Here is a 17,009-nt window from a genome sequence, read left to right as displayed (position 1 = left end):
CAATGGTGTGTTAGTTTCTGCTTTATAACAAAGTGAATCAGTTATACATATACATATGTTCCCATATCTCTTCCCTCTTGTGTCTCCCTCCCTCCCACCCTCCCTATCCCACCCCTCCAGGCGGTCACAAAGCACTGAGCTGACATCCCTGTGCTATGCGGCTGCTTCCCACTAGCTATCTACCATACGTTTGTTAGTGAAAGCATGTAATTTGATGTAAGTTATTATCAAGAACTTAGCTCTTACTTTTATGATGGGTTCATGAATGATGACATTATTAATAATGATAGATGGGTAGATTGAAAGCAGGTCATACATAAGCCAATGATGAGATTGTATCATGAGACATTCATTAAGATTTATCCAATTCTATGTACTTTGAAGGCAAAATCAAGATAAAAATGAGACATGGTTAAAAATAAAAATAAAGGTTAAATACCTATATATATTGTGCAACACCATTGTGTTAAAGTCTGGAAGCAAACTGATGTTTTTATCATGTTTCTCACATAAAAACACCTGGTCAATATTTGGTTGAATCAAATTATTTTTCAATACAAGCCTGAGTTTTTGTTAGTGTTTTGTTTTGCATTTTTTGTTGCAGCGGTCAAATGCCAAGTAAAAGTCTTATAGTTCTCTGGCTCTCTGCAGTTTTTTAAGTGAAGACAATGTCAAAAGAATTAGAAGAAACATCTAATAAAGGCTTATTGTCTAAAACGTACAAACAACTCATAAAACTTAATAAGAAAACCCAGTTTAGATTGACATGTATACACTGATGTGTATAAAATTGATGACTAATAAGGACCTGCTGTATAAAAAAATAAAATAAAATAATTTAAAAAAAAGAAAACCCAATTTAAAAACGGACCAAAGCGTTTACAGTTAGACACCTCACCAAGGAAAATATGCAGATAGAAAGTAAGCATATGAAAAGATGCTCCATATCATATAACATCTGTGAAATGCAAATTAAAACAACAATGAGATACCACTACATATTCTAGCAGTAGAAGGGCCAAAATCCAGAACACTGATAAAACCAAGTGTTGGCAAGGATGTGAAGAGCAGGAACTCTCACACGTTGCTGGTGGGAATGCAAAATGGTGCAGCCACTTTGGAACACAGTTCGGCAGCTTCTTATAAAACTAAACGTACTCTTGCCATACAATCCAGCAATTGTGTTCCTTGGTGTGTATGCGAACGAGTTGAAAATTTACGTTCACACAAAACCCTAGATGCAGATGTTTATAGCAGCTCTACTCATAATTGTCAGAACATGGACACAACCAAGATGTCCTTCAGTAGATGAATGGATAAATACACAGTGTTATATCCAGACAATGGAATATTATTAGCACTAAAAAGAACTAAGCTATCAAGCCATGAAAAGACATGGAAGAAATTTAAATGCATATTATTAAGTTAAAGTAGTCGATCTGACAAGGTTACATAGGGTACAATTTCAACAATACGACATTCTGGAAAAGGCAAAATTATAAAAGCTATAAAAAGATCAGTAGTTGCCAGGGGAGGGGAGAAGGGGGAAAGATGAATAGACAGAGCACAGAAGATTTTTATGGCTATGAAAACACTCTGTATGATATTATAATGATGGTTGTATGTCACTATTCTTTTAATCCAACGCACAGAATGTACACCACCAAGAGTGAATCCTGAGGTAAACTATGGACTTTGGGTGATTATAATGTGTCAATGTAGGTTCATCAACTATAACAATGTACCACTCTGGTCGAGCATGTTGATAATGAGGGAGGCTATGCATGGGTGAGGGCAGTGGGCTTATGGGGAAATCTCTGTACCTTCCTCTCGGTTTTGTTATAAATTTAAGAGAGCTCTAAAAAAAAGTCCCTAAATATATATATATATATAATATATATGTATGTATATATGTGTACACATGTATACCCACAAACATAATCTTGAAGGTAATGTTGAAATGTTATTGTCAAAATTTTGCTTAGTTGAAACACTGTAGGATATTAAATAATGCCTTCTCTCTAGTAGTTTGCAATGTGATGGGAATACAAACCAACCTACTTCATTTAACTTAAGACTAGTCAAAAACAACCCACTGAATAAATAACAAAAATGAATGTACAGACACACATCCATCATCCTGAGAGCTATTTGAATGCCACGTGGTGATGTGAGACAGCTGGTTGATTCAAGTTTGTCATCCATGAATCAGCATCAGAACTATGCACCAGGTTCTGTTCCTGATTCTGAGGATAGAGCAGTAAACAGCAACGTACCTGCCTTCACGGAGCTTACATTCTAGTCATGTCGTGAGCAATGATATGAAGAATGCAGGACATGGAAATAGGGAATAGGTAATCTTGGAAACCTTGCTGAGAAATGGGTCACTTGAAGAATGAAATGTGGAACCAAGACGTATCTAGGAAGGCGCATTCCAGAGGAGAAAACAGCAAGTACAAAGTCCTGGGGTGGAAGATTTCTTCAGGTATTGGAGGAACAGTAAGGCCAACGTAGGGTAGAGGGAGACTGGTAAATGACAGGTTTGGGGTGGATCTATGGAGTGCACTGGAGATCTTGTTAAGCTGCATGGAGGGGAAGGAAGCCTAACTGGAGTGGCTTCATGAGAGACTGGGGAGGGAGGAGTTTGAGATGGCAATACGGCCAATTCTTTTGTTTTGTTTTTGTTTTTTCCTTTTTTTTGCAATTCTTTTGAAGAGTTTATTCAAAATATATATCCCAGAGGTGAACGAAAACATGCTGCATGCCAGAAACCTAGACATATTTCTCAAGACTTTGAAAGAAGACAAGACTGTTCTACATGCAACACACCTTACTGTAGAAGATGGGTTAACAGAGATGCCATCAAGAGCAGGAGTCCCTCAAGGATCTGTCTTTAACCTCCTAATCCTTTCTTCTACTTCTCCTCCCTTGGAAAACCTTCATGACCCAAGTCTCTCTGCTTTCTTCTCCTCTCCTCTCCCCACCTCTGCTCTCTTCTCCTGTCTCTCTCTTCCTCTAGGCCCACTGATTACATGATTAATCATGTATCCCCTCACCACCCCACCTTCCTCTGCATACCACCAGCCAGAAGCTAACAAGCTATTCCAGGTCAGGAGCTGCTTGTCCTCTGCCCTTCTCAGCCTGTAACCAGTCCCAGAAATGCCTTCAGGCAAAATCTCCAACAACTGTGGGAAGGTTGCTGCTCTCTGAGAGGCTGTCACTGAAATCTGATCTCTGGTAACAGGGGGGAGGGACTCCAGGCGTGGAGGCCAACTTGGGGGTGGGAGGAGTTACCCCTGCTCTCTTTCCCCTAGTGGAAAGTGTGGGGATGCCAGTCATTCATTGGGTGCCACACCACCTCCCTTCCAAGCCTACTTAGATCCCTGTAAGTGAAGCAAATGGGGAAACACCCAGGGCAGGCCCCTGCTAGCAGATTCCCATGGAACCTGAGAGGCAGACCTTGGTAGATATGTTTTGGCCCTTTGCCTAAATTGTTTTAAAGTCACTGACATTTCTCTGAGGCTCAGAACCCTAAGATACTGCTGTTTCTGATGACCACCTAGATCTTCTGATATTGACCAGATTAGGTCTCTTAGAAAAACTCCAGGAAGCAGACAGGAAAAGGGAGGGTGAATGGGGGGGGGGGGGGGGTGGAAGGCAAATTTATAGATACTGCAAACAACTGGGAATATTTCTAGCCAGAGGTGTCCTTTCTGATAGTGCTAAATGGGTTAAAAATCCTTCTCATCCCATCAGCTCAGTGGAACAAATGAGAAACAAAAACTGTGAGTGAACAGGTATTGATTTACCCCTGTGGTGTTCTAATGAAGTTTCAAAAGAAAAATAATCCCCGACAGAGGCACAGAGCAAAGGAACCAACTTTCCTGGGAAGGTTAATCAAGAGTACCATTAGGTTTCCCTGATGGCGCAGTGGTTGAGAGTCTGCCTGCCGATGCAGGAGACACGGGTTCGTGCCCCGGTCCGGGAAGATCCCACATGCCACGCAGCGGCTAGGCCCGTGAGCCATGGCCACTGAGCCTGCGTGTCCGGAGCCTGTGCTCTGCAACGTACCATAAACTGTAAATTTTGGAGACTAATCCCTTGTCGGTCACATCATTTGCAAATGTTTTCTCCCACTCTGTGGGCTGTCTTTTCGTTTTGTTTATCGTTTCCTTTGCTGTGCAAAAGCTTTTGAGTTTAATTAGGTCCATTTGTTTACTTTTCTTTTTATTTCCATTACTCTGGGAGACGATTGAAAAAGATATTTCTGCGATACATATCAGAGAATGTTCTGCCTATGTTTTCCTCTAAGAGTTTTATAATGTCCGGTCTCACATTTAGGTCTTTAATCCATTTTGAGTTTATTTTTCCGTATGGTGTTAAAGAGTGTTCTAATTTCATTTTTTTACATGTAGTTGTCCAGTTTTCCCAGCACCATTTATTGAAGAGACTGTCTTTCCTCCATTGTATAGTCTTGCTTCTTTTGTCATAGTTTAATTGACCATACGTGCATGGGTTTATTTCTGGGCTTTCTATCCTGTTCCATTAGAGCTACCATATGATCCTGCAATCCCACTCCTGGGCATATACCCAGAGAAAAACATGGTCCGAAAGGATACATGCACCCCAATGTTCACTGCAGCGCTATTTACAATAGCCAAGACATGGAAGCAACCTAAATGTGCATTGACAGAAGAATGGATAAGGAAGACGTGGTACATATACACAATGGAATATTAGCCATTAAAAAGAATGATATAATGCCATCTGCAGTAACGAGGATGGACCTAGAGATTGTCATACTGAGTGAAGTCAGACAGAGAAAGAGAAATATCATATGATATTGCTTATATGCGGAATCTAAAAAAAAAAAAAAAAAAGATACAAATGAACTTATTTACAAAACAGAAACAGGGCTTCCCTGGTGGCACAGTGGTTGAGAGTCCTCCTGCAGATGCAGGGGACATGGGTTCGTGCCCCGGTCCGGGAAGATCCCACCATGCCGCGGAGCAGCTGGGGCCGTGAGCCATGGCCGCTGAGCCTGCGCATCCGGAGCCTGTGCTCCGCGACGGGAGAGGCCACAACAGTGAGAGGCCCGCGTACCGCAAAAAAATAATAAATAAAATAAATAAATAAATAAATAAAATGTATAACAAACGAGGACCTACTGTATAGCACAGGGAACTCTGCTCAATATGATGTAACAACCTAATGGGGAAAGAATATGAAGAAGAATAGATACATGTATATGTATAACTGAATCACTTTGTTGTACAACTGAAACTAACATAACGTTGTTAATCAACTATACTCCAATATAAAATAAAAAGTTAAAAAAAAAAGAGTACCACAAATTAACTGCATAGAATAGGAACGAAGTTGCTGTTTAAGCTTCATTGAAATAGAAATCCAAAGTTTTTGCAAATACGACATGTGGGACCAGGAAATTTGTCTCTTCAACTCATGAAATAATTAGTATTTTAGCTAATTCGATAATAAGAGCACCAACTGAAGCAGGACCTAGAGTTGTGAATTAGCTCCAAGTTCCAGAAATCTTTTACATTGAGGAGAAACAAGGAAGGACCTGTGTATTTTGCCCCCAAATACTGAGACTATTTAAATACTTCAAGATCATTTGAAATTATTCTGTATCTAAGGGGAAAAAAATATTTAATTGCATTAGGTTTTTTTATGCATCCACTATATTCACAAATTCTGTCTAAATCTAGGGATCTCAGTGCTTATATACTGATAAGAAAACAATACTCAGGAACCCAGCAAATTTTATGAAAAGGCACTCTATCCCATTAAGAAACTAGTCAACAAAGAGATAGAAAGACCAGAAACTGGGAAGAAGAAGAACAATGCCATCAGCCAGGTCAGGGGCAGAGATGGAGGAGGGAGGGGATCCCGTGCTTACCACTTTCAGGGGAAAATCCCTTGCCCATTATTTTCTCTTCTACAGAGTTTTCCTTCTCCAGCTGAAATGTATTGGCTTCACAGGGCCCCTAGCTCCTCTGGAAGCTTCCTTGAGAACATGTTGGGGCATGTTGATACCTCAAAGTATTCCCATAATTTTTGGAAAATGTAACCAAAGCTGTTGAGCCCAGCTTGCCAGGATGACGACTACAGCATGAAACAGGAAATGTGTTTCAAAAGCTCAGCAGGCTGGGCTTCTCTGGGCTCTGTTATGATAAACACACACTCTAGAATGCTAACCCACACCTAAAACATACATTCCGCAAATCATAGGGAAGGCCGGTGAGTAACCCAGTCTCAGATCACTCAGTTAACACCTTCCAATGCTAGGAAGATGAGGAAGAGGAATTATAGGAAGACAAAGGTGAAAATCAGCTATCTATCTATCTCTTGGTAGACCTTGAGTTTATACAAGGATATGAGAAGGATAATCTCTAGGAGGAAAATTAAGCATGTCTCTCTAATAAATGAGCATTTCATGAGAAAGCTGCTTCTCATTTCCAGTGATGTTGAAACACTTCTTCCAAGAAGTCTTCTCTCTGACTAATGGGAAGAGAGTCGTAGCAAATCACTTCTAAGATTCCTCCCTCAGGCAAAGTTGCAAATTTAGCAAAAGACTCATTACAGATTTTCTGATCCCTCCTCAATGCTAAGCGCTGTGTAGTTCCTATGAGTACGGTGCTCATCTCCATTCCTCGGACCTTACTGGGATGTAAACACACCCCATACTCTGAGTATTTTCCTTCCTTTTCCCTTCCATGTAAAATGTATCTGTCCTGTGTTCTATTTCCTAAGTCCTGTCCTCAACCAAAGCCACAACAAATTAGTCATATAATCAAATCAGCCAGCAGATGTGCTACACTGATGTGCTACAGATTAATATCTGCAATCTTGTTTAAAAGCTTGTTTTTGTCAAAAGACATTTGATTGGGCTGGGTGACCTTCAAAATCTCTCCCAACTCTAATGTTATAAAATTTTATGAGTGGGCTTCCCTGGTGGCGCAGTGGTTGAGAGTCTGCCTGCCAATGCAGGGGACACGGGTTCGTGCCCCGGTCCGGGAAGATCCCACATGCTGCGGAGCGGCTAGGCCCGTGAGCCATGGCCGCTGAGCCTGCGAGTCCGGAGCCTGTGCTCCGCAACGGGAGAGGCCACAACAGTGAGAGGCCCACGTACCGCAAAAAAAAAAAAATTTATGAGTAACTCTGATCAGAAAAATTTTAAACCTTGGGCCAAGCTAGTTGACAAGTTGACCTTTCAGGTCCCTTAGTTAGATCATTTGTTTTGTTGCTATCTGTGGAAACATGTCACAGCTGCTAGCTGCCTGTCAACCCAAAAGTTTAATAGCAATTTTTAGAGGTTACTATTGCTTGTCTTGCTGTATATTATATACCCTATGGTGAACTGAAGATGACCCAAATTCCTTGCTGTTCCTCTCATCAATAAATTAGTCTATTTTCCCACTGATGTGGAATCTGGGCTGACTTTGTGATTTCCTTAATCAAAAGGATACGGTAAAAGTGACACTTGCCCAGTTCTGGCCTAGGCTTTAAGAGATATGGGTGCTTTTGCTTTCATATCTGGGAGCCTTAAGCCGCTATGTGAAATATAATGAGAGAGATTGATTGATTGATTGATTGATTGATTCCCAGGCAGCCCCCATCTATTCCAGACATTTCAGCTGAGGTGCTAGACATATGAGCAAATCCATTTTGGACTTCCAGCCCTAGAAATCCTTCAGATAATTAGAGCTGCATAAATAACCCCAGACAAGACCACCAGAAGAACTACCCACCTGAGCTCAGTCTCTAGATGGTTGTTAATATTTCAAGCTGCTGAGTTTCAGGGTGGTTTGTTACACTGCGATAGGTAACTGAAACGCATTCCCTGAAGCTGGCCTAATCCTTTCTTTGAACAAAGAAGGAATGGATAACAAACAAAAGATGTTTTTAATGACATTTCTAAACTATTATCATAGTCATTCCACCCTCCAGCATATACCTACTCCTTTCTGTCTACAATGGCACCTCCATAAATTCATCCAACGCTTTCTCAACTGTGCACATGTCTTTAATATCTGTTGCCATCCTTGCAGTCATAAATTGTAATCTCCTGATGGCCAGGAGCCAGAAACTCTTAATAAGTCTTTCATAAAGGCTTTTTAGCAATAATGAGTTTCAGCAGAGGCCTTCAGCAACGATCAATGTTGTTTCCTATAAGTCTTACTACTTTTCCACACTGAGAAGTCCAGAAATGGAACCTCAGAGAGAAACTCCACTTCGAAAATCCAATGTCATCCTTTTGACTCGAAAGGGCATTGAAATCATAAGCCCTTTTCAGTGTGCTCCTCCCAACAACAAAATGCATTACGCTGTGGCCACGGGCTTATTCTACAGGAGTATTTTTTATTGGTTAGCTTTGAGGTCGGTTATTCTGAAGGGAAATTTGAAACTCCTCTGCCATGCATTCCTGTGTGACAAATCCCTGACACCTGTGTGGAGGCTCCCAGGGCAGAGCTTGCGTTCTCATCTTGCTGCCCTATGCCAAGGAGTCATCCTGAAAGAATTCATGGATGAAAGAGATTATTACAGTGTGCTCATTCAAATGCTTAGAGTTTACAAACCTTCACCAGAATACCACTAGGCCCCTCATCATCTTTCAAATGTCAAGGAAAAGTGAAATGTTGATTTAATTTTTAATGTTTTTCATAAATTTTCAAAATTAAAATGGTATGAATTTCTTTGGAGTAAAGGATATTCAATTTTTATTCTGGACACTTCTGAATTGTTGTGATTTTTAAGAATAAATGTGTATTATTTCAGTAATGTTTTAAAAATAAGTATTATCAGCAGGGAAATTAAATGTTGTCTAAAATAGTCATATCAATATTTTTTTCATTCTTTCTGGAACAATCATAGCTCAAGTCCAGAAACTATGAGGTGTGATAATGGGGGTAGAAAAGCCCATTATATATGTCAACAAAGGACTAATATTGTCATGCTTTATCTTAATGTAACAACAACTGACTTATAAATACATTTAGATGCTTCGTGTCCTTGCCTTTGCACTGCATTAATCCTCACATCAAACACCAAACTCTTAAAACTCTTAAGAGTGTAAAATGCCAGTGTCTGTTTGTAATGCAAACTGTCCCCCATACAATGTGATGTAAAAGTCAAAAGTCAGTCATGTTCCCTAAATCTCTTCTCAGCCAGCCTGACTCTGCTTGAAATTCTTTCCAAAGCCATTTGTTGGATTAAATTGTTGTAATGCCTACAGGAGACCTCTTCAAAATACAAATAGTGTTCATTTTAAAGGAATAACCAATTAAACTATTAGAATCAACAGTGTTACCTGATTAAACCGTTATGGTGCAAGGCCCAACTCCAAATACTGGTCACTGCTGATACAGTTTACCTTCCTTATCTTTTTCTCAGGTTACTATTAATTATAATGATCACAATTATCAATACAGTTTACTAAGCACCCATAATGAATTGTACCCGGTAGTTAGTACTCGCCACACATTATTTCTAATACTGATACAATTTTATAAAGTACTGTTTTCCCCATTTCATGGATTAGGAAGCTGAGATCAATGAGGCTAGTTGATTTGTCCAATGTCTCATAGCTCCTAAGAAACAAAGTGAGGATTCCAACCAGAGCTGTTTGAAAGCAAAGCCCACATTCCTTCTATGCTGTACTTATAATACTTGAGGCCAAGAGAGGGCTGCACCTATGACAAAGTTATAGATTTAGCTGATTTGTGGGGCAAGTTCCCTTTTCTCCATCATATTCTTCTCATCTAGAGCCAGTGGCAGAAAGAAGGTCATTGCAATCACTTACGCGCCCACCCCAGTCCTTTTCCTGCATGTACCTCCTTTCCGGCCCTGGCCCGTAGCCAAGCCTCTGGTCTAGCCCATCCCCCTCTTGTTTCTCTGGTCTAATTACAGCTTTAGGAGACTCACTAATTCAGATGATTATCACAATATCCTGTTGAGTTCACACAAAATAATTTTCTAAAAAAACAAGGATAATTGCACTTCCAGGTGTTTTATAAATAATGAAAAGGTAATAACTCAAACTCATACGATGGGTGCAACTTCCTTCTTAAAGACCTTTACAACCATTAACTAATTGGTATTTAATATAATATTAAATGTCTTTTAACCCATGGAAATAAAAGTGTCTTAAAGTAGACCAGCTCTGACTCTTGCCTGGCAGCAAAGGGGGTTCTGACTCTCATTTTGTGGGGAGCTGCCTCCTGAACATGATGAGGACTGAGTAGAAAGTAAGAACAAAGACTGGAAATTTATGGAAATCTCTCCATTTATTAGCCACGCTGCTCACAAGGCACTTGTTTCGATAATACGTTCCTTTAGCCATATAATTTGCTATTTTAAAAAGTGGCTTCCATCAATTATTATGATGTGGTAAATGATGTAAGGGAAAGGTGAAATCCCAGTGAACTATTATATAAGAGCTGACCTCAGACTGGATAAAAGTCGAAGCCAAAAGCAAACACATGTGAGTTTGTTGCCAACCAGCCCTCTAAAACCTAAGGAAATGCTTCAGACGACCAAGTGACAGTTCCCTGGCTTCGTGCTGGCTTCTATGTGGAGTTGTGGCTAGTTTACCCTATTGTTTTATTGTAACGTGTTCTAATCGTTAACAAAACATTTCTCTATTAATTTCTCTATTATTTGAAGGCTCTCTTTAAGGATTTCCAAGTGACCACTGTTTGCATGAAAACATGGTCTTTCAGGGGCACAACTTTGAAACTAACTCTGGAGAAATACATGAGACCCTTCTTGGGTTCCTAGAGCCAAAGACACACAAGTGTAATCCAAACTAAATAGAATGTTGTACAGAAATGTAACATTCAAGAAACACCAGCTCTTAGAGCCAGTAAGAAAGAGATAAAATGTAGCCCACAGATCTCTTGACAGGTGGATGGGCCTTTGAAAAATTGTAACAACTTGAACCAGCCTCCTTAAATCTTACTTCAACATCCTGAACAATATAAAATTCCAGATTGACCTTTAGTATGAAACTTTGGTTCTCTTTTGTTTTATGGAGGATTCTTTTGAGAGACATTCTGGTAACTTCTTCTGTGCTCTTATTCATCCCTTAGCCAAGAGGAACTCATCTCTTACAAGAAATCCTTAGACATTATAATAGACTAAATATTTATGCCCCCCTCCCCCCCACACCAAATGCATATGCTGAATGCCTAACTCTCCATGTGACTGTATTTGGAGATAGGGCCTTTATGGAAGTAATTAAGGATAAATGAGCTCATAAAGGTATGGCCTTGACCTGATAGAATTAGTATCCTTATAAGAAAAAGCACCAGAGAGTTAGGTTTATTCTCTCCGCCATGTGCAAAAACAGTGAGAAGGTGACTGTCTTCACAGGAACCAAATTAGCTGGCCCCTCAATTTTTGCCTTCCCAGCCTCCAAAACTGTGAGAAAATTAATTTCTGTTGTTTAAGGCCCCAGTCTATGGTATTTTGTTATGGTAGCCCTAGTAGACTAATACAGATACTGAGTTAAAAAGAAAATATTCTGCTGGTTGAATGAGAACCATATAACAAAAGAACATTTGCAACTTAAAATCTACAATGTAACTCACTTGTATAGTTTTTTTCAGTTGGACTTCCATAGAAGAATCCAGTTAAAGATTCTGGAGAACCATGACATGGCAAAAAAAAAAAAAAAAAAAAAAAAAAGATTAAAAAAAATTGCCTTTCATGTTTAATTTATTTTAATAAAAGAATTTCCTGCATCCAAAAAAAACTAAGAATAAATTTAACCAAAAAGGTAAAAGACTTGTACACTGAAAATTACGACACTGATGACAGAAATGGAAAAAGACAAAAATATTCTGTCCTCATGGATTGGAAAAATCAATATTGTTAAAATGTACACACTACTCAAAGCTATCTACAGATTCAATGAAATCTCTATCAAAATTCCAATGGCATTTTTCACAGAAATAGAACAAACAAACCTAAAAATTGTATGGAACCACAAAAGACTCCAAATAGCCAACACAATCTTGAGAAAGAAGAATAAAGCTAGAGACATCATGCTCCCTGATTTCAAACTATATTATAAAGTAATAAAACAGTATCAAAACAGTGTGGTACTGGCATAAAAACAGACACAGATCAAGAAGAGAACAAAGAGCATAGGAATAAACCCATGTGTATATGGTCAATTAATTTACAACAAAAAAGCCAAGTATGTACAGTAAGGAAAGGACAGTCTCTTCAATAAATGGTGCTGGGAAAACCAGACAGCCATATGCAAAGGATTAAACTGGACTGCTATCTTACACCTTACACAAAAATTAACTCAAAATGGATTAAAGACTTGTACTTAAGAACTAATACCATAAAACTCCCAGAAGAAAATGTAGGAGGTAATCTCCATGATATCGGTCTTGGCAATGATTTTTAAAATCTGACACCAAAAGCAAAGGCAACAAAAGCAAAAAATAAACAAGTAAGACTATCTCAAACCAAAAAGCTTCTGCACAGCTAAGGAAACCACCAACAAAATGAAAAGGCAACCTACTGAATGGGAGAAAATATTTGCAAATCATACAGCTGATAAGGCACAAATATCCAAAATATATAAAGAACTCATACAATTCAGTAGCAAAAAAATCTGATTTTAAAGTGGGCAGAAGATCTGAATAGACATTTTTTCCACAGAAGATATGCAGATGGCCAACAGGTACATGAAAAGACACTCTGTATCATTAATCATTAGGGAAATGCAAATCAAAACTACAATGAGATATCACCTCACACCTGTTAGAATAGCTATTACCAAAAAGACAAAAAAATAACAAGTGTTGACAAGGATGTGGAGAAAAAGGAAGCCTTGTGCACTATTGGTAGGAAAACAATATGAAAGTTCCTCAAAAAATTAAAAATAGAACTATCATATGATCCAATTCCACTTCTGGGTATTTACCTGCAGAAAATGAAGACTAACTTGAAAAGACATGTGCACCCTCACGTTCACTGCAGCATTATTTACAATAGCCAAGATATGGAAACAACCTAAGTGTCCATTGACGGACAAATGGATAAAGAAGATGTGGTATATGTATACAATGGAATGTTATTCAACCATAGAAAAGAAGGAAATCTTGCCTTTTGTGACATGAATAGATCTTGAGGGTATTATGCTAAGTGATATAAGTCAGACAGAGAAAGTCAAATACCATATGATCTCACTTATATGTGAAATCTTAAAAAACAAAAACAAGACAAAACAAAAACTGAACTCACATATAGAGATAGGTGGTTGCCAGAGGCAGGGGTGGGGAGCAGATAAAATAGGTGAAGGGCATCAAAGGGTACAAACTTCCAGTTATAAAATAAATAAGGGATGTAATATACAGCATGGTGACTATAGTTAATAATACCGTATTGCATATTTGAATGTCACTAAAAGAGTAGATTTTAAAAGTTCCCATTACAAGAAAAAAAATTTTTGTAACCATGTGTGGTGACAGATGTTAACCATGCTTACTGCAGTGATTATTTTGCAATATATACAAATAGCGAGTCAGGCTGTACACCTGAAACTAATATAATGTTATATGTCAATTATACCTCAATTTTAAAAGTTAATAAGTATTAAAAACTGGGAATCACTATGTTTTAACCTGTAATTTATATAATAACATTGTACATCAACTATACTTCAATTTAAAAAAAAGAAAAAATTAATAAATTAATTTTAATTTTAAATTAAGAAGAAAAAGAATTTCCCACAGAACTAACTGTCTGGTTCATCTGTATGTTTACATTATTTGTCATTTATAGCTCAGCACCTAAAGGTATAGTGGAATCCCCTACAGAAATCCTAATATGTCAAAGACAGCGCTCATCAAATATTCCTTATCTCCCCTATATTTCATAGCCCTCATTATAGGTACATTTGATGTCACATAACTAATTCCAGCCAAAAGGACTCTGGGTAGAAAATGCATGTGACTTCCAGGCCAAGGGAGCTGAGAAAGCCAGTGCACCTCTGCCATCTCTGTTTTCCCACCACCAACAAAAACAGAGGCTGCATGTTCCAGATTCCACAGCTGCAGGATGGAAAGGGAAGTAAGCAAGAAACAAGCATTTATTTGGCAAGCCACTGAGATTTCAAGGTTTTATTTGTTGTGGCAGCTAGGATTAATTATCCTAATGCATCTTGGAACTCTCATTCTGCAGAAGCCTTTGTAACTTCAATGCTACTTGAAGCTTGAATGTAGACTTCAACCTACCTGCCAAGTTACGATAGACCATGAGCAACTAAACATGGAGTTAACAAGGTAGATCAAGCATTAGTGTCTCCATAGGAACCATTTACACTCCTTCTATGTTCCTTGGCCTGAGCTACGTGATGTGGAAAGACAAGAAGAAAAGAGACAGTCTAGCTTCTCATAATACTCGTAGTGTTGTTCCCAGTAAGGTTTTAGACTCCTGCCTCTCCTAACCAGGATGTTACTAATGAACTGGGGTTCTATTGCTTAAAAAATTACATAATTATGCCACACTGAGATTTTATACCTATGTAGAATGATGATCATTTGAACCGAGAGGATAAGAAATGAGGATTTAATTGATCCTGTGGGCTTCTACCCCAATTAGAGCAATACAGTTCATAATTAGATTTACAGCAACTTTCCCCGCCATATCCCTGCCAAAGTGCTTAGGGTCTGAAAGAGTAATTAAAAATCATCAAAGAAAATAATGCTAACTAAATCCATAGGCTAGAACTAAGATGATAGTTAGATTAATGGACATCTTAGCTAATGGTGCATTTTCTTATTCCAAAAGACCAAGGAACCTTCAGTGGTCACTCACCTTCTTTTTACTAATGGAAAAACTGAGCGACATGAAAGCTATCTGGATGGGAAACAGGGAAGACAGGCTAGACTGAAACCCATGCGGACCACTGAGTTTATTCATAGACCCGTGCTCTCTCTCCCTCCCCATGCTCTTCCCCTTCGTCTTTTTCCATGCCATTCTCAGATGTCACCTTCCAGTTCTCAGAAGCTTAAACGTTACCTTTGTTTTTTTTGTTTCTGCCTCTTTTGCCTCCACCTGATGCCTTTGAGTTACTGGGAAAGCAGCCGCACTGCTTGGTTCTCTTGTGACCTTCCTCCACTGGCTTCTTCTAGTGTCTGCTTTTGAAAGGAAAAGAGAGAAAAAGAGTGATTTACTTAATGGATCTTCCCCCTCTCTAAGACCAAGTGGAAGCTTAATTATTAAAGCCTGATGTAGCAACCTGTTAAGATCAGTTTATCCTCTTGAGAGAGTTGAGAGACCAACTCTCTCTACTAGAACCTCCCTATAAGCAGAATAACTTCTTTTAAATTGTCCATTGGTTCTTCCAGCTACCGTAACAAGCACTTCAGTTGCTTCCTCTGAATGTCACAGGCCAGAAGAAAAAAACCTGGTTAAAGAACGTTAAGGGAAAAAAAAGGAATAAGAATATTGAGCACTTGTTACACTATGGGTCAAACACAGTTTTATTTGTATTATACAAGAAATTCATCTAACTCACAAAAACTGATGAATTATAAACATAGGCGTGACATTAGTCCAAATACAGCACTTAATAAAAGTTGTCATTATGTGACATTAACACTAAAACATTACTTTGTTTATAAAGTCTTCCTCTGAGAAGATTCAGTTCTTTGATCTTCTCTGAAGTCTCATGATACCAAGAATCTTACGTTGACTATAAAGGCGTTTCTCCATTTGCAGTATTCTAAACATGACGGAAGGAATCAACATACACCATAACATAAAGGAAGCTTATTTTGCTTGGTGTTTTCTCCATACAATCAGAAAATAACTTCTATTCCTCCATGGTTCTAAAGTGAATTACATTGAGGTGGATTGGAAAGAATGTGGAACTGAGAATTGGCTGAATCTGGCTTTGTACCTTCGCCAGCTGTGTCGCTTGAAGTTACTGAACCTCTCTATGACACACTTCCTCATCTACTATAAAATGAGGAGCACATTTCCATATTGTCTGTTTTGACCAAAAGAGCTAATATAGGATACATGCTATTTAGGATACATCCATTTAAGAAAATTTTCCATTTCTCTTACATCTCCATATTTCCATGATCCAACAATCAATGACCAGTCACATACTATATGTCAAACTCTGCCAGGCACTAGGGATACAATCTGAAAAATATTACCTTTGTCTTCTACAAGACCATAACTGGGTGGAGGAACAGTCATGTACACAAGTAACTCTAATGCAATGTTATCATTGCTATAATAGGGGGACAGTCCAAGTGCTGTAGGAGAACAAAAAGGGAAGTTAGAGTGGCCAGGAAAGACTTCAGAAAGCGTATGACATTTGACTAGTGGCTTGATAGATGAGTATTTCATATTTTTGCCTAATAACTTCTTTTTCCTCCCACCTACCACTAATTTAATGGATATTTGGTCTTCCTTCAGGATACATTAAAAACCAGGGCTTCAGCCCACTGAACGATGGCACTAAATAAAATTTCCTTCTGACTATACAGCAGCAACCCAGTTACCAAAGTAAAAACCACATTTCATCTCTCTGTTGCTATGAGAATAGATCCAAAAAATTAAACATAATGGAATATAGATGTGGTCTGAAAATATAGAGTCAGTTGAAGCCATCTGAAAAGCCCATGGTTCCCCCTCTTTCATAAGGAAACTATTTTTAGAAATCTCTGAATGCCCTGTGACTTTATGGCTTCTTCTAGTTTAGGCATACAAACTCCTATACAAGGAATTCTAGCCAAAGAATTAAGCTTCAATTTCCTTTTAGGGATATTCTCAACCTATAAGGACATAGGCTGACACACCTGTGGCATGGTGGCTCAGGCATTTCTATTGGGACATCCGTAGCAGCACACTCCAACCAGCCTCTGTCACACACCCATAGCAACGCATTCAAACGAAGCCAAGTAACCTGTTTCCTTCATATCAGCAACTGCATCAGGGTAATATTGGTG

At 38.7% G+C, this 17,009-nt stretch overlaps 1 long non-coding RNA gene across 1 annotated transcript in view; it reads right to left on the bottom strand.

The window, feature by feature from the left end:
• LOC132422476 (uncharacterized) overlaps positions 1–17,009 on the bottom strand; it is a 216,235-nt gene that overhangs the window by 150,638 nt on the left and 48,588 nt on the right. The window contains exon 3 of the long non-coding RNA XR_011246431.1: positions 15,064–15,182. This is a non-coding gene — a long non-coding RNA (uncharacterized lncRNA). The remainder of the gene's footprint in view (positions 1–15,063; positions 15,183–17,009) is intronic.

Source organism: Delphinus delphis, chromosome 3 (assembly GCF_949987515.2).
Source record: "Delphinus delphis chromosome 3, mDelDel1.2, whole genome shotgun sequence".
NCBI lineage: Eukaryota > Metazoa > Chordata > Mammalia > Artiodactyla > Delphinidae > Delphinus > Delphinus delphis.
Note: the sequence above shows the minus strand (reverse complement) of the source record. Positions and strands in the feature narration are given on the sequence as shown.